Source organism: Procambarus clarkii, chromosome 8 (assembly GCF_040958095.1).
Source record: "Procambarus clarkii isolate CNS0578487 chromosome 8, FALCON_Pclarkii_2.0, whole genome shotgun sequence".
NCBI lineage: Eukaryota > Metazoa > Arthropoda > Malacostraca > Decapoda > Cambaridae > Procambarus > Procambarus clarkii.
This window is the reverse complement of record NC_091157.1, coordinates 15,259,262-15,277,351: the sequence shown is the minus strand read 5'-3', so window position 1 is coordinate 15,277,351 and position 18,090 is coordinate 15,259,262. Positions and strand designations below refer to the sequence as shown.

The following is an 18,090-nucleotide window of genomic DNA, read 5'->3' as shown; positions in this document are numbered from 1 at the left end:
GGCTGAGTCTTTTCTTTTGTTTCGGAAGGCAAGTGTGGTGGCCCATTGCACCATCCGTACTGCTAAACATGAATGTTGGATGTCTTATGTCTCCACCATTTCGTCCGGAACTCCTCTACCGCTGATCTGGACACATATCCGCATGATAGCGGGTAAGTTCGTCACCGATGTCTCGCCGGTCCTTCACCTTCATGGTACTATTGTGGAGGACCCGTTGCAGGTCGCGACCGAATTGGGTTCCCACTTTTCTTCTGTTAGCTCTGGTTCTCATCTTCCTCAATCTTTCCATCTTTGTAAGCCTCTTCTTGAATCTCGTCTTTTGGATTTCTTTTCCCATCTTAGCCTTCCCTATAATAATCCCTTCTTTCTCTCTGAGCTTCATTCTGCCCAGGCCCTCTGCGGTTCTATGACGGCGGGCTCCAATGGCATTCATTATGAGATGCTACGCCATCTCCCTCCATGCACGTCTCAGTATTTACTGAGTGTATAATTGGGTCTGGGAGTTGTCGTCAGTCCCTGAGGACTTGCTCGATGCCGTTGTCCTCCCTGTTCGGAAACCAGGGTCTCTTGGGACCTCCTTCTAAGGACTTCCGCCTTATTGCCTTTACAAGTTGTGACTGCAAGCTCTTTGAACGTATGGTTAACGTTTGTTTGATGTGGTTATTAGAACACTATCACCACCTGTCCCCTTCTCAATTTGGCTTTCGCAAGTGCCGCAGCACAACTGATGTCCAGGTGAACTTGGAGGTCTACATTCGTACTGCTTTTGCTGCGAAGACCTCCATTATTGCTGTCCTTTTTGACCAGAAATACCTGGCGGTATTTTATTCTGTCCTAACTTCATTCTTTTGGCCTTTGTGGGAATCTGCCTCTCTTTCGCCAAAGTTTCCTCTTCCGTCATTCCTTTCGAGTGAGGCTTGGTGCCACTCTGCCTCTTTTCGGGAATATGAGGGTGTACCCCAAGGTAGTGTTCTGAGCAACACTCTTTTTCTAGTTGCCCTCAATTTTCTTCTTTCCTCCCTTCCTTCTGGCATTTTCTCCGGTCTCTATGTTGATGATCTTATCCTTTGCTGTCCAGGTGACGATTCGACTCTCCTTCAATGGCGGCTTCAACTTGCGATTAATGCTGTGTCGTCTTGGGCCACTGATTCATGGCTTCAAGTTCTCTACGTCTAAGACTAGTACCAGGTTTTACTCGGAAGCATGTCATTCTTCGTCCCTCTTTGTCTCTTTATGGTCGATCCCCTTGCGTACAAGGATTCCGCTAAACTTTTGGGGTTAATCTTTGACACCCGTTTGTCTTGGTCGACCCATATCTCTTACCTCCACGCTGAATGCTCTAAGACCCTTTCCCTCTTAAAGGTTTTGTCCCATACTTCTTGGGGGTGGATAGGCACACGCTTCTCTCTTTATATTCCTCTCTCGTCCTGTCTAAACCCGATTATGGTTGCCCTGCTTACTCGTCTGCTTCTATCTCTACTCTTCGCCGTCTTGATGCTTTGCACCATGCTGGGTTATGCCACAGCTTCTGGTGCCTTTCGTTCGACTCCCTCACTCAGCTTGTATGTTGACACTGGCTTCTTATCTCTCCAGGACCACCGTGATTGCTACTGTCTTCACTATCTGACGCGGTCGTTGCAAAATCCTTCCTCTTGCCTCTGTCGTGCTTTGACTTTTACCCCTCCTGTGGTTCCTGGAGGACTCTTTTAGTTTTAATTTTTGTGGTTTACAGGACTCTCTTTTAGTTCGTTTTTCTCATATTTCTCCTCGTATTGTACCTTAATTGTCCCCATGGAGAGTACCCCTTCCGAAATTTTTTACATCCTTGACCCGCATTACTAAAGCTTTTACCCCTCCTATGGTTCTGAAAAGCCTTTTCCTCGAGCACATTTCTTCACACTCCCACTCTGTTTCCATCTTCACCGATGGGTCTAAGTCTGTAGACAGTGTGGGCTACTCTGTTGTTTTTCCTGACTGCACTTGTATTTGTGGCCTCCCTTTGGAAGCTAGCATCTTCACTGCGGAACTTTATACTGTTCTCCATGCTCTCCGTCTCCTGTTTTCTTGTTGTCAATCCTCCGTTGTGGCTGTCGTAGACTCTTGTAGCAACCCGTCCTCTTAAAAATAACGTCACTTTTCGCTCGTATGCGCACTATGGCCAAATTTGGACGTAATTTGAAATGAAATCGACTCACAAAAGTGACGTTCTATTCCGTTTTCTATTTGAGTCATCCGGCGTACGCGCAGAGGTTATAAGAGGACACTTTAAATTAACGTTTTTCATAACGTTTTGAAACTTTATGAGAATTTCCTGCCCACCTAACCTATCAGAGTGCCCTCGTGTCTCTCGGGTCCTTTAATCTTGTCCATCCGGTAGTCATAGAGATTCAACATTGGCTGTTTCTTATCTCTAGTAAATTTAAATCCGTAGAGTTTTTCGGGGTTCCCAGCCATATAGGTCTTTCTTTAAATGAGCATGCGAATGCTGCAGCTAGAGAAGCTATCAGCTCTTGTCCAGTTTCCCGTAAAGGTGTTCCTTGTTCCGATTTTTACCCGGTTATTCATTCCTCCATCTTTGCCCGTTGGCAGGGTTGTTGGTCTTTTGTTCTTGGTAACAAACTGCGTACTCTTAAGAGTAGTGTGTCCCTGTAGCCTTCCTCCTACCACTGTAACCGACGGTGGGAAACTGCTCTAGCTAGGTTGCATATTGCCATACTCGCTTAACTCATGGTAGCTTAATGGAGCGCTGCTCTGCTACGTATTGTCTAAATTGCCTTGTCCCTCTTACAGTCGAGCATCTCCTTGTTGAATGTCCTGACTTTCAGGACGAGCATATTTCTTGCTTTCCGACTGTCACTCACGGTCACTTGTCCCTCGATAGAATTCTTGGTGAATCGGATACTTTTGATATCGTTCGCCTTATGCGTTTCTGTTCTCTTATTGTCATCCAGGGTGATATTTAGCGCACTCTGACCCCCTCCCCGCTCAGCTCGTTGTCGCCGTGTGGGGGCTTAGTGGGCGGCTGCCGGAGTGTGATGCTCCTTGGGGCGGTCCTCTGTCCTTTTCTAGCCTTGTGCTCCTGCTGCCGTCCTCTCCAATTCTGCTGGGCATCTTTTCCTTTTCCTTCTGTTTCGTTTTTCTCCCCCCTCTTCTCCTATCTGCTTGCCGTTTCCTACCGACCTTTTGCTCGTTCTGGTTCTTCCCTTGGACTTCTTCTATTTTGACGCCCGGGTGCTTGAGGAGGCATACTCATGCACCCGTAGAACTGCAGTACCCGACGTCGAGAGCGAGGGGAACCTTTTATTGTCAATCCCCACTTCGTCACTGAACCCGATCTCGACGGACTGTCGGTTTCTTAAGGTGGCGTTTGTGGGGCGTATACTCGCGACGCACCCCTAGGAGGCCCCGACAAGATCGGCGATAGCTTCTTGTTGGGTGTCCTGCCTCTAATTGTGGCTCCATGGTGGGTGTGGGGGCACATTCGTGAGTGAATTCTTTCTTTCGTCAAGATGATTACCCCTGCTTCGGCTTCTTCTGGTTTACCTTCTCAGGCTCGTGGGGTGGGCGACCAAGCCCCCGAGTCGGTCCGTATTGGAAGACCGGGCTCTGTAGCCTCCGCTGCATTGGGCCCCGACCTTGCTCCTCCTTTGGCCTCTCTGACTCCTTCCTCTGGCTCCCCTCCCTCCTCTGTGGTTGGGTCGAGCCCCAAGCCCCCAGTGGTGACTACCTCGTCCCCTGGCGTGGCTCCTTCTCTAGTTGTAACTACTGCGCCTTTTAACCCCTCTCTCTCTGGGGGTTCTCACCGCCGTCTTCGTCACGGCCGCCCTCGCTCGATTCCTTCCAGTTCTGCTACCTATCAAGCCTTGTTTGGTCCCGCTTCGTGGGCCAAATATTTTGATCTCCTCCCTCTTGATTCTGCGCCTCCTGACGATTTCTCCCTCCATCGACATCTCATTGATTCCGTGGATGCCTCCATTACTTTCAACCCCACTCGTCTCGGTACACGTGTCGTTGCTGCTCCTTCTCAGGATGCTGCTTCCCGCTTGGCTGCCTTATCCTGCCTTGGCGAGACCCCCGTTCGGGTCTCGAAGAACGTTCAGTTGAATGCCAGTGTTGGCACTATTTTGCTCCCGCCCCGTGTTGCGACCGGTGTTCGGGACCTACGCGACTGCCACGACGATATTCGACATATCCTCGCTGCCCAGGGCCATTCTATTCTCCAGGTGGACACGTTTACTCGTCCCCCTCGTGGTAGTCGCCGTCAACCCCTCCGGGTTGTGAAGATTACCTTTGATGGTAGGATCCTTCCACCCTCTGTCATTCTTGCTGATGCCAGGTGCTCTGTCCAGGAGTACATTCCTTCTCCTCGGCTCTGCAACAAGTGCTGGTTTGGGCATGGTGCCCTCCGCTGCTCCGGGACTGTCTCTCTCTGTCCTTTGTGTGGTGGCGAAGGTCACTCTAAGTCGGAGTGCGCTTCTCCCCAGGCTCGTTGCCTCAACTGCGGTGAGGCCCATCCTACCTTCTCCCTTGCGTGTGTCCATTACAAGCTTGAGGCAGCCGTCCTCAACTTGAAGCACCGGGGGCGTTTATCTTTTCCTGAGGCGAGGCGCCAGGTTCGCCGGCTCCCGCCTTATGCTAATATCTCTTATGCTCGCGTGTTGCGCTCTTCCTCTCCTCGTCCTTCCCGCCTTCCTCAGACTCACAACCGTTTCCAGGCCTTGGACCCTGATGCGCCCACTGCCCCCTCCTCTGTCCCTTTGGGTTCTCTCCCGAAGGATCCTCCTCCTGGTCCTCTGTCTGGGGTTCCCCTTCCTTCTACCCGGTCTGTCGTGTCTTCTGTGTCTCCTTCCTCGTCCCCCTCCGATCCTCCTTCCCATCCTCTTCCTCCATCTATCGGCTCTCCCCGCCGCCTGTCGGTGCGGGCGGATGTCCATCGCTCTCCTAACGGCCGTCGTGTGTGCTCTCGTTCGGCTTCTCCTGTTGAGACACTGGAATCCGTTGCCCGGTACGTAGTTGCTGGGACACCGGTCTCTTTAAGTCAGAAGCGTAAGCCTGGCTCCTCTCCTTCCTCTTCCCCGGCGGGTAAGAAGGCTTCGCTTTCTTCCTCAGCTCCTCCTTCTGGCTCTGTTGCTCCTTCCCCTCCCGTTTCAGTGCTTGCGCCCCCTGTTCCTGCTATGGAGGTTTCTTTGGCCCCTGCTTCCCTTTCGGTTGCTGCTCTTGCTGGGGTGCGCTCCTCTCTTTCTACTCCCCCTCTTCCTGCTGCTGTCCTTGACTGCTCCTCTCCGTTGTCTCCTCCTCCTCCTCCTCCTCCTCCGGACCCTGCCCGCCCACCTCTGATCTGTTCTCCCGTTTCCTTCCCTCCGTCTTTGCTCAGTTTACCCATGCCCCCTAACCCTGACTTTGCTGACCCTGATCCCGACCCTGATATTCTTTAACGTGCTCTGTTGGTCTTTCGCCTTTGTTTCTTCCTTGTTCTCTGTTTTTGTCCTTTCTCTTCTCGTCGTTGTCCATTCTTCAATGGAACGTTCGAGGTTATTACGCCAATTTCCTCGAACTCCAACTTCTGGTTTCGCGGTTTTCGCCCCTTTGTGTCTGTCTCCAGGAGCCGATGCTTGGTGCTCGTCCTGGTCGTTTTCGTGGCTATTCCTTTCTCTCCCCCCCCCCCAGCCATTGCTGGGGCTTCTAATTCTTCTGCTCTCTTGATTCGGGCTGATGTTCCCTTTGTTCCTTTACTTTTTCCTTCGCCTCTCCATTGTTCTGCTGCTCGTATCTTTGTGGGGAAATGGTACACAGTTTGTTCCATTTATCTCCCCCCGAGTGTCCCGCTCTCTCTTCCTGATTTGAAACACCTCCTAGACTCCTTGCCGGAGCCTGTGCTCCTGCTGGGTGACTTCAATTGTCGTCATTCTCTTTGGGGTGACGTTCTGACGAATACCCGGGGTCGCCTCCTTGAGCCGTTTCTCCTCTCTTCTTCCCTGTCTCTTCTGAATTCTGGTGAGCCCACTCATTTGGACTCTCGAACTCGCACCCTTTCTTGTCTTGATCTTTCTCTCTGCTCTTCTTCTCTTTACTTAGATTTCACATGGCAGGTTCTTGATGACCTCCATGGAAGTGATCATTTCCCCATCCTTGTTTCCTTTTTCTCTTTTCGCCCTTCCCTCTCTTTCCCTAGGTGGCAGTTTGCTAAGGCGGACTGGACCCTATTTTCCCTCAGTGCTACTCTCTCTGACCGCTCCCTTCTGCCCCTCTCTCGCGCTCTCCTCCTTTTTCATGACACTGTCTTCGACGCTGCCCTCCGCTCTATTCCTCGCTCTTCCTCTCGGGGTCCACGGAAGTGCGTTCCCTGGTGGAATGCGGACTGTGCTCGGGCTGTCCGCTGTAAGCGTGCAGCCTGAAAGAAGCACCGCCGTAGGCAGACGACCGATTCTTTTCTTTTCTTTCGGAAAGCGAGTGCGGTGGCCCGTAGGGCCATCCGTACGGCTAAACGTGAATGTTGGGCATCTTATGTCTCGACAATTACGTCCGAAACCCCTCTGGCCCAGATCTGGAAGCGTATCCGCAAGATAGCGGGTAAGTTCGTTCCCGATGTTTTACCGGTCCTTCACCTCCATGATACTCTTGTGGCGGACCCGTTGCAGGTCGCTTCCGAACTGGGTTCCCACTTTTCTTCTGTTAGCTCTGGTCTTCATCTTCCCCAATCTTTCCTTCTTCGTAAACCTGTCCTTGAGTCTCGTCCTTTAGATTTCTGCACTCATCTTCAGCTTCCCTATAATGATCCCTTCTCTCTCTCTGAACTTCGTTCTGCCCTGGCCCTCTGCGGTTCTACGGCGGCGGGCTCCGATGGTATTCATTATGAGATGCTTCGCCATCTCCCTCCGAGCACGTCTCAGTATTTACTGAGTCTGTATAATCGGATCTGGGAGTCGTCGTCAGTCCCTGAGGACTGGCTCGATGCCGTTGTCCTCCCTGTTCGCAAACCGGGGTCTCTGGGTACTTCCCCTAAGGACTTTCGCCCTATTGCTCTCACAAGTTGTGTCTGCAAACTCTTTGAACGTATGGTTAACGTTCAAAGAGTTTGCAGACCATCACCTCCTCTCCCCTTCTCAATTTGGTTTCCGCAAGTGCCGCAGCACGACAGATGTCCTGGTGAACTTGGAGGTCTATATACGTACTGCTTTTGCTGCGAAGACCTCCGTTGTTGCCGTCCTTTTTGACCTAGAAAAGGCTTACGACACCACTTGGCGTTATCATATCCTATCTCAACTTCATTCTTTTGGCCTTCGTGGTCATATCCCTCTCTTTCTCCGCAGCTTCCTCTCTCGTCGTTCCTTTCGGGTGCGCCTTGGTACCGCTCTCTCTCCCTCTTTTCAGCAATACGAAGGTGTGCCCCAGGGTAGTGTTCTGAGCACTACTCTTTTTCTGGTTGCCCTCAATGGTCTTCTTTCCTCTCTTCCTTCTGGTGTCTTCTCCGCTCTCTATGTCGATGATCTTACCCTTTGTTGTCAGGGTGATGATTCGCCTCTCCTTCAACGCCGGCTTCAACTTGCGATTGATGCCGTGTCGTCTTGGGCCACAGGTCATGGCTTCAAGTTCTCTACTTCTAAGACTTGTGCCATGACTTTTACGCGGAAACGGGTTGTTCTTCGTCCCTCTTTGTCACTTTATGGTCATCCCCTTGAATACAAAGATTCCGCGAAGCTTTTGGGGTTATTCCTTGACACTCGTTTGTCTTGGTCTCCCCATATCTCTTACCTCCGTGTTGAGTGCTCTAAGTCCCTTACCCTCCTTCGGGTCTTGTCCCATACTTCTTGGGGGGCAGATAGGCGCACTCTCCTTGCTTTACATTCCTCTCTCGTCCTGTCTAAGCTCGATTATGGTTGCCCTGCTTACTCGTCTGCTTCTCCTTCTACTCTTCGCCGTCTTGATGCTTTGCACCATACTGGGTTGCGCCTCAGTTCTGGTGCCTTTCGTTCGACTCCCGTCCTTAGCTTGTATGTTGACACTGGCTTCCTGTCTCTCCAGGACCGCCGTGATCGCTACTGTCTTCGCTATCTTGCGCGGTCCTTGCAACATCCTTCCTCTCGTCTCTGTCGTGCTTTAACTTTTACCCCTCCTGCGGTTCCTGTTCCTCTTCACCACCTCCCTCTTTCTGTCCGGTTATCTCGCCTGCAGGATTCTCTTTCCGTTCGTATTTCTGATGTTTCTCCTCGTGTTGTTCCTTCTTTGCCCCCGTGGAGGGTCCCTCTTCCGCGGTTTTGTACATCCTTGACTCGTATCACTAAAGCTTTTACCCCTCCTACAGTTCTAAAACGCCTTTTCCTCGAGCACTTTTCTTCTCACTCCCGCTCCGTTTCTGTCTTCACCGATGGGTCTAAGTCAGCGGACGGTGTTGGCTACTCTGTTGTTTTTCCTGATCGCACTTATATGTGTCGCTTGCCTCCGGAGACTAGCATCTTTACAGCGGAACTTTATGCTATTCTCTATGCTCTTCGTCTCCTGCTTTCTCGTTGTCAGTCTTCCTTTGTGGTTGTTGTTGACTCTCGTAGTGCCCTCATGGCTCTCGGGTGCTTTAATCCAGTTCATCCGGTAGTTGTCGAGATCCAGCATTGGCTGTTTATCGTTCACAGTAAATTTAAGTCGGTTGAGTTTTGTTGGGTTCCCAGTCATATTGGCGTGTCTTTAAATGAGCGTGCGGATGCTGCCGCTAAGGAAGCTGTCCGCTCTTGTCCCATCTCTCGTAAAGGCATTCCGTATTCCGACTTTTACCCGGTTATCCATTCCTCAGTCCTTACCCGTTGGCAGGCTTCTTGGTTGTCTGTTACTGGTAACAAGCTATGTACTCTTAAATGTTGTGTTTCCTCGTGGCCATCCTCCTTCCACCGTAACCGGCGGTGGGAAACAGCTCTAGCGAGGTTGCGTATTGGCCATACTCGCTTAACCCATGGTCACTTGATGGAGCGCCGCCCTGCTCCTTATTGTCCTAGTTGCATTGTCCCTCTTACGGTCGTGCATGTCCTTCTTGAATGTCCTGACTTCCAGGACGAGCGTGTGTCTTGCTTTCCGACCGCCCCTCGCGGTCACCTGTCCCTCGATAGAATTCTTGGTGACTCGGATACTTTTGATATCGTTCGCCTTATGCGTTTTTGTTCTCGTATTGGCATCCTTGGTGATATTTAGCGCCCTCTGATTATTTTGCGTATTTGATGGTGCTACATAGCCTTCCCGGTTTGGTGCCTTCTTTTGATAATTACTTACTTACTAGCGCACTCTGATTATTCCACACATTTTATGGTGCTACATAGCCTTCCTGGTTTGGTGCCTTCTTTTGATAATTACTTACTTTTTTTTCTCTGAGGCCAAGTGTCCCCTTCTTCTAGCCAGATGTGGAATTCCCTTCACACACACTCACACACACACACAAACACACACACAGCAGCAGGAGCAGCCACCTCGCAGGAGGCGGCACGCTCCACTAGCCAACTGCTGGAAAGGAAAAGATCAGTGGTTGCTGTGGGTATTAGGGAACAGGAAGGAACCAATAGGACAGAGTGGAATGACAAGGACAAAGCAGCAGTGAATGAAGTACTAAAGGCACTAGACATGGAAGGGGCCGAGCATAGCATTGAGAAGGTTTTCAGGCTAGGCCGGTACAACAAAGACCGAGACCGAATGATAAAGATAGTGTTTGCAAACGAGAACACAAAGGAGAGGATCCTATCAAGGAAGAGCTCCCTGAAAAACGTGGGAAAATTAAAAAATGTATTCCTCCAGCGAGACATGACAAGGGAGGAGAGAGCCGTGGCGGCAGAAGCAAGGAAGAGGCGCAGGGCGAGAGGGGAAAACCAGGAAGTCACAGCTCCCAACACAACACCCCCAGAGGCGAGGGGGGAACCCACAACCAGCTACCCAGTAACACCAGAAGGGAGGACAACCCCGCCTCCCTCCTCTGCATAGAAAACCCCCCTACCCCAAACCCTCCCTGCCCCCACTCAAAAGTTCAGCCAAATCTCCCTCCCCCCACAACCAATCCCCACCCTTCTACCCCTCCCCTCCTCCCGAGTCCTCCCTCCCCCCCTTTCCTTCCCGTCCTCCCTCCCCTTTCACCCCATACCCTCCCTGTCCCTCCCCCTTCACTGGATCCCCCGCCCCTCATTCCAGTATCCTCTGAGATCCTGTTACCCACCTCACAGGTCCTCACACCCATGGAACAGCCTCCCCCACCAGCAGAACACTCACCAAGGAGGCGATTTGAGAAGGGACAGAAGAAAGTGAGCCTCAAAGCGATGTACACTAACATAGATGGAATTACAAATAAAGCAATGAGCTTGGAGAACTGGTACTAGAGGAAAACCCAGACATAATAGCCCTCACAGAAACAAAGATCACGAAAACAATAACAAATGCAGTGTTTCCACAGGACTATTATGTTATGCGGAAAGAGAGGGAAGGAAGAGGTGGGAGTGGTGTAGCTCTGCTGGTAAGAAAAGGCTGGGATTTTGAGGAGATGGATATTCAGGGCTGTGAAGGTTTCAGTGACTACATAGCAGGTACTGTAACAAATGGAGGGAAAAAAATTATAGTCGCAGTCATATATAATCCACCACCAAATGACAGAAGACCTAGACAGGAATATGATAGAAACAACATGGCCACCATTAACATAATAGAAAGAGCAGCTTCTGTTGCTAGCAGGAATGGATCTGGACTACTAATTATGGGAGACTTCAACCATGGGAAGATAGATTGGAAGAACAGAGACCCGCATGGAGGACCAGAAACATGGAGAGCTAAGCTGCTGGACGTGGCAACAAGAAACTTTCTAAGCCAGCATACCAAAGAGCCAACAAGAATGAGATGAGAAGATGAACCAGCAATGCTTGATTTGATATTTACCCTAAATGAATGGGATATAAGGGAAGTTAAGATGGAAGCGCCCTTGGGAATGAGTGACCACAGTGTATTGAACTTTGAGTACCTGGTAGAGCTAGGACTTATCTCCCCCCAAAAAGAACTAGGAATCAAAAGGCTGGCATACCGAAAGGGGAATTATGAACAGATGAGAAGTTTCCTAAGTGAAGTACCTTGGGACACAGACCTCAGAGACAAGTCTGTACAGGGTATGATGGACTATGTTACCCAAAAGTGTCAGGAGGCAGTAAACAGGTTCATCCCGGCCCAAAGGGAAAAATCCGAGAAGCAACAAAAGAATCCATGGTATAATAGGGCATGTATGGAAGCGAAGAAACTGAACAAAAAGGCGTGGAGGAACTTCCGGAATAACAGAACACCAGAAAGCAGGGAGAGATACCAGAGAACCAGGAATGAGTACGTCAGGGTGAGAAGAGAAGCAGAGAAAATTTTTGAAAATGATATAGCAAACAAAGCCAAGACCGAACCAAAGCTACTCCACAGTCACATCAGAAGGAAAACAACAGTGAAAGAACAGGTATTGAAACTTAGAACAGGCGAGGACAGGTATACAGAGAATGACAGAGAGGTGTGTGAGGAACTCAACAAGAGGTTCCAGGAGGTCTTCACAATAGAACAGGGTGAGGTCACTGTGCTAGGAGAAAGGGAGGTAAACCAGGCGGCCTTGGAGGAGTTCGAAATTACGAGAGAGGAGGTCAAGAGACACCTGCTGGATCTGGATGTTAGAAAGGCGGTTTGTCCAGATGGGATCTCACCATGGGTACTGAAAGAGTGTGCAGAGGCACTTTGCTTGCCACTCTCCATAGTGTATAGTAAATCACTAGAGACGGGAGACCTACCAGAAATATGAAAGACGGCGAATGTGGTCCCAATATACAAAAAGGGCGACAGACAAGAGGCACTGAACTACAGGCCAGTGTCCTTGACTTGTATACCATGCAAGGTGATGGAGAAGATCGTGAGAAAAACCCTGGTAACACATCTGGAGAGAAGGGACTTCGTGACAAATCGCCAACATGGATTCAGGGAGGGTAAATCTTGCCTTACAGGCTTGATAGAATTCTACGATCAGGTGACACAGATTAAGCAAGAAAGAGAGGGCTGGGCGGACTGCATTTTCTTGGATTGTCGGAAAGCCTTTGACACAGTACCGCATAAGAGGCTGGTACATAAGCTGGAGAGACAGGCAGGTGTAGCTGGTAAGGTGCTCCAGTGGATAAGGGAGTATCTAAGCAATAGGAAGCAGAGAGTTACGGTGAGGGGTGAGACCTCCGATTGGCGTGAAGTCACCAGTGGAGTCCCACAGGGCTCTGTACTCGGTCCTATCTTGTTTCTGATATATGTAAATGATCTCCCGGAGGGTATCAATTCATTTCTCTCAATGTTTGCGGACGATGCTAAAATTATGAGAAGGATTAAAACAGAAGAGGACTGTTTGAGGCTTCAAGAAGACCTAGACAAGCTGAAGGAATGGTCGAACAAATGGTTGTTAGAGTTTAACCCAACCAAATGTAATGTAATGAAGATAGGTGTAGGGAGCAGGAGGCCAGATACAAGGTATCATCTGGGAGAGGAAATTCTTCAGGAGTCAGAGAAGGAAAAAGACTTGGGGGTTGATATCACGCCAGACCTGTCTCCTGCAGCACATATCAAGCGGATAACATCAGCGGCATATGCCAGGCTGGCCAACATACGAACGGCATTCAGAAACTTGTGTAAAGAATCATTCAGAACTTTGTATACCACATATGTCAGGCCAATCCTGGAGTATGCAGCCCCAGCATGGAGTCCATATCTAGTCAAGGATAAGACTAAACTGGAAAAGGTTCAAAGGTTTGCCACCAGACTAGTACCCGAGCTGAGAGGTATGAGCTACGAGGAGAGACTACGGGAATTAAACCTCACTTCGCTGGAAGACAGAAGAGTTAGGGGGGACATGATCACCACATTCAAGATTCTGAAGGGGATTGATAGGGTAGATAAAGACAGTCTATTTAACACAAAGGGAACACGCACAAGGGGACACAGGTGGAAACTGAGTGCCCAAATGAGCCACAGAGATATTAGAAAGAACTTTTTTAGTGTCAGAGTGGTTGACAAATGGAATGCATTAGGGGGTGATGTGGTGGAGGCTCACTCCATACACAGTTTCAAGTGTAGATATGACAGAGCCCGATAGGCTCAGGAATCTGTACACCTGTTGATTGACGGTTGAGAGGCGGGACCAAAGAGCCAGAGCTCAACCCCCGCAAACACAACTAGGTGAGTACAACTAGGTGAGTACACACACACACACACACCACACCAGTTGTATGTTACCAGTTGATTGACAGTTGAGAGGCGGGACCAAAGAGCCAAAGCTCAACCCCCGCAAGCACAATTAGGTAATACACACACACACACATATATATATATATATATATATATATATATATATATATATATATATATATATATATATATATATATATATATATATGTATATAATATCACACCCCAGAAGAGTCACTTCTGGGGTGTGAGTTTTCAGTCGCATATAGTCCTGGGGACCATTCAGGCTTGTTTGCTTATATATATATATGTCGTACCTAGTAGCCAGAACTCACTTCTCAGCCTACTATGCGAGGCCCGATTTGCCTAATAAGCCAAGTTTTACTGAATTATTATATTTTCTCTAATTTTTTTCTTATGAAATGATAAAGCTACCCATTTCATTATGTATGAGGTCATTTTTTTTTAATTGGAGTTAAAATTAACGTAGATATATGACCGAACCTAACCAACCCTACCTAACCTATCTTTATAGGTTAGGTTAGGTTAGGTAGCCGGAAACGTTAGGTTAGGTTAGGTTAGGTAGGTTAGGTTGTCGAAAAAACATTAATTCATGAAAACTAGGCTTATCAGGCAAATCGGGCCTTGCATAGTAGGCTGAGAAGTGAGTTCTGGCTACTAGGTACGACATATATATATATATATATATATATATATATATATATATATATATATATATATATATATATATATATATATATATATATATATATATATATATATGTCGTACCTAGTAGCCAGAACTCACTTCTGAGCCTACTATGCAAGGCCCGATTTGCCTAATAAGCCAAGTTTTCATGAATTAATTGCTTTTCGACTACCTAACCTACCTAACCTAACCTAACCTAACTTTTTCGGCTACCTAACCTAACCTAACCTATAAAGATAGGTTAGGTTAGGTTAGGTAGGGTTGGTTAGGTTCGGTCATATATCTACGTTAATTTTAACTCCAATAAAAAAAATTTGACCTCATACATAATGAAATGGGTAGCTTTATCATTTCATAAGAAAAAAATTTGAGAAAATATATTAATTCAGGAAAACTTGGCTTATTAGGCAAATTGGGCCTTGAATAGTTGGCTGAGAAGTGTGTTCTGGCTACTAGGTACGACATATATATATATATATATATATATATATATATATAATATAATATAATATGTCGTACCTAGTAGCCAGAACGCACTTGTCAGCCTACTATGCAAGACCCGATTTGCCTAATAAGCCAAGTTTTCCTGAATTAATATATTTTCTCAATTTTTTTTCTTATGAAATTATAAAGCTACCCATTTCATTATGTATGAGGTCAATTTTTTTTATTGGAGTTAAAATTAACGTAGATATATGACCGAACCTAACCAACCCTACCTAACCTAACCTATCTTTATAGCTTAGGTTTGGTTAGGTAGCCGAAAAAGTTAGGTTTGGTTAGGTTAGGTAGGTTTGGTAGTCGAAAAACCAATATGTATATATATATGTATATATATATATATATATATATATATATATATATATATATATATATATATATATATATATATATATATATATATATATATATATGTCGTACCTAATAGCCAGAACGCACTTCTGAGCCTACTATTCAGGGCCCGATTTGCCTAATAAGCCAAGTTTTCATGAATTAATGTTTTTTCGTCTACCTAACCTACCTAACCTAACCTAACCTAGCTTTTTTTGGCTACCTAACCTAACCTTACCTATAAATATAGGTTAGGTTAGGTTAGGTAGGGTTGGTTAGGTTCGGTCATATATCTACGTTAATTTTAACTCCAATAAAAAAAAATTGACCTCATACATAGAGAAAAGGGTTGCTTTATCATTTCATAAGAAAAAAATTATAGTAAATATATTAATTCAGGAAAACTTGGCTTATTAGGCAAATCGGGCCTTGAATAGTAGGCTGAGAAGTGAGTTCTGGCTACTAGGTACGACATATATATATATATATATATATAATTTTTTTTTTTTTAACCTAGAAGGGGTACCACCTCTGGTGCAAGTGTAGGGACCCATAGCCTCGGAGAAGAAAATAAAGAGTACTCAGAGAAGACCTTGTGGATCCTCACTGAACACTTTGATATTTTCTTCTCCTACCACCCCTATTCTTTTGGTAAGTGTGTATATTTATCTAACTTTATTTGAAAATGTCATTACATAAAAAAAAGTTACAATATTGATTGCATGCAGGGTACAAGGCTGCTTGTCACAAGTTGAACAGCTCCTCCAGCTCCTCAGATGGCGGGCAGGAACCGTGGATGCAGTGAGCATTTCCTCTTTGGATTGCCACACTAAGGCGCTGAAAAAGAAAACTGGCAGCTCTAGGGTCTCTAGTTGTTTGATTAACTTAGACCCCAACTCCTTCAAAAAGCTAGCAGCACTTTTACCCCAGGCACCAAGTGTCTCTGAGGCAATGGGGACAAAATTGTAGTGGTGCTCAAGGTCTCTGTATTTACGTGACTTGGCCGCTTCCCGGTGATTGGCAGCTCCTCCTGCTTGTGTAGCACTGAAGTCAACATAGGTATTGGCTAAAGTTGAAACGCAAGTGTAGCCCCACACCAACTGTCTACCATTCTTCCAGGGGTTCACCGTAATTCCGTCTGGGCGACCGACAGGCTCATCAGAGTTGCGGGACATTAGGTAACGGGGCTCTCTCTCTGCTGGACAACCGGCTGTGGTAAGGCTTCTCTTAATAATGTCATTAACCTCGCCGTGTCTTGCATGCCATCCTCCCGTCCTTTGGCAAAGAAGGCCATGCCGTCCATATCTGTCGGCCTCTGCCTCGCCGCAAATACACCTGTATTCGGTGTGGATTGGGGCAGCGAGGCGGAGAGCCACGGCAATTCGGAGGGCCTGCGGTGTGAGACGGGTGCCGGTTGCTGACATTGGGGTTGCTAATAGGAAATCACCTGCATGGGAAGCTGCTACAGCTCTAAGTCGGGCAGTGTCATGTGGTGTTGTCGCAGCTCCTAGCAAAGTTGCAGCTTCTTGGTCGGCAATGGGGCGATCCCAGCTGGATTGCTTGTGAGCTTCAGAAGGCAGTGGTTGGGGTGCTGGTCCTGCGAGAGAAACCCATTTTGTTGTGCAGTCTGTGAAACTGGGATCTTGCACCCCTGCCTGTTGAACTAGGTGCTCAGGTAGGATTTCCTTCACCAAGTTGTCAGACCCCACTGAAGAGGATAGGAACGCTGGTACAGCAATTTGTGTTGCTGTGCGCACGCCAAGGCCCCTGAGTCTGACAGGAAGGGAGGCCTGTTTCCACTGTGAGTCGCTGAGGGAAAGATTGAGGGCTTTTTCCAGTGTTGATTTCAACAAGCTGTCATACTCTTCTAATTTAATATTGTTGAAAGATGGCGAACATCTTAGAAAGTAGGTCAGCCTGGGGAGGGACAAGCATCTGGTGATGAGGTAAAGTGCATCATGAGCATCGATGTCTTCAATCCTCTCGTTCATCCTCTTCAGGTCAGTGATCTTACCAAGGACCTCGTCGATGGCATTCCTTCCAAGAGGAGCACCTAGGAGTGTGCTGTCCTCAGGGTTGGTTGTATGAATGTCAGGCAAAACAACCTTTATTTGCTCTATTATGTGCTGGTTGGTGGAGGTTATTTCGCACTTGGAAGGGTTCAGGGTGAGGCCTAGGCTTGCTCCTTGCTCCTGAATTATTCTTATGTCGTCCAAGAGTGAGGCTGGGGAGCCGGCTAGAGTACCATCATCCAAAAACCAAATGTTGAGCTCACTGGACAGGTTATCGGTGACTTCCTTGATAACTAGGCAGAAAAGAAAAGGAGCAAGGGGGTCACCTTGTTGGACACCTTCTTGTGATTCAATTTCATGTTCTCCAAAAAGCAGAGATAGATTCTTGCTGTAGCATGAGTTTACAAACGGGTAGAGGGAAGGAAAAAGGCGATGAACTACACTGAGTACTGCATCCCTTCTAACCAGATTGAAAGCATTTTTGAAGTCCAGCTTTATCAGGGCTTTTTCATTCGTAATGTTGGCAATGTAGGCTCTAGCTGCATGAGCCGCTGCCTCACACCCTTGGGGAATGCCAAACCCAAGCTGTTTTGGCTTCAGCATGTCGGCTGCTGCCTGACTAACTGCTCTAGCTGCAGCCTTAGCGACGAGACGCCAGAGTGAATTGCCCACAGCTATCGGTCTGATTCCTCCATCTTTTTTCCTCAGGGCACAGAGGGTAGCGCCAAAAAAGAGAGGCCGTATGGTCTCTGGTATGTTGCCAGCTAGACATGTGTTGGTGAATCTAGTTAGTTCCACCAGGAGGCCCTGTGCAATGTCTCCCAGTGCAGGGTTGAGCATTTGTTTGATGTGGTTAGGTCGTAGTCCTGTGAACCCACCTGCTGATCCTGGTGGGAAGGATAAAGCTGCTTTGTGCACCATGGATTCGAGCACACACAGGGGTTCTGCTCTGGTGACACCGACTAGGGGAACACTGTCGTCACGAGGAGCTCTGGGTGGGTGTTTTTCCCCTCAGGGCTTGTGCTGTATCGGCATCCCTGGTGGCAACTGTGTCTTCACTGGTGATGACTCTGATCGCCCTAATTGTGTTGCCTTCTTCTATTTTCTTGGTGACTGTTGCTCTGATTTTTGATGCCTCGGTTCTGCTGTTGATACCTTTCCTGCCGTGGGTGTTTTTGGCACGGGTGGGGAGGGGTGCCTGGTTGTCCTCTCTAGGAAAACTATTTATAGCCATAATGACTGAGGAAGCTAGTGATTTGTCTCTCCTTGCAGGGAGAGACATATGTTTCCAAACAGGAGAAGGTTGCGCCATGCTTGGATGGTTCCGGGGGAGTCATT

At 47.9% G+C, this 18,090-nt stretch overlaps 1 protein-coding gene across 1 annotated transcript in view; it reads left to right on the top strand.

The window, feature by feature from the left end:
- Positions 1–18,090, top strand: part of LOC123759743 (G-protein coupled receptor GRL101) — a 785,517-nt gene that overhangs the window by 329,596 nt on the left and 437,831 nt on the right. The gene's annotated exons all lie outside the window — the stretch shown is intronic.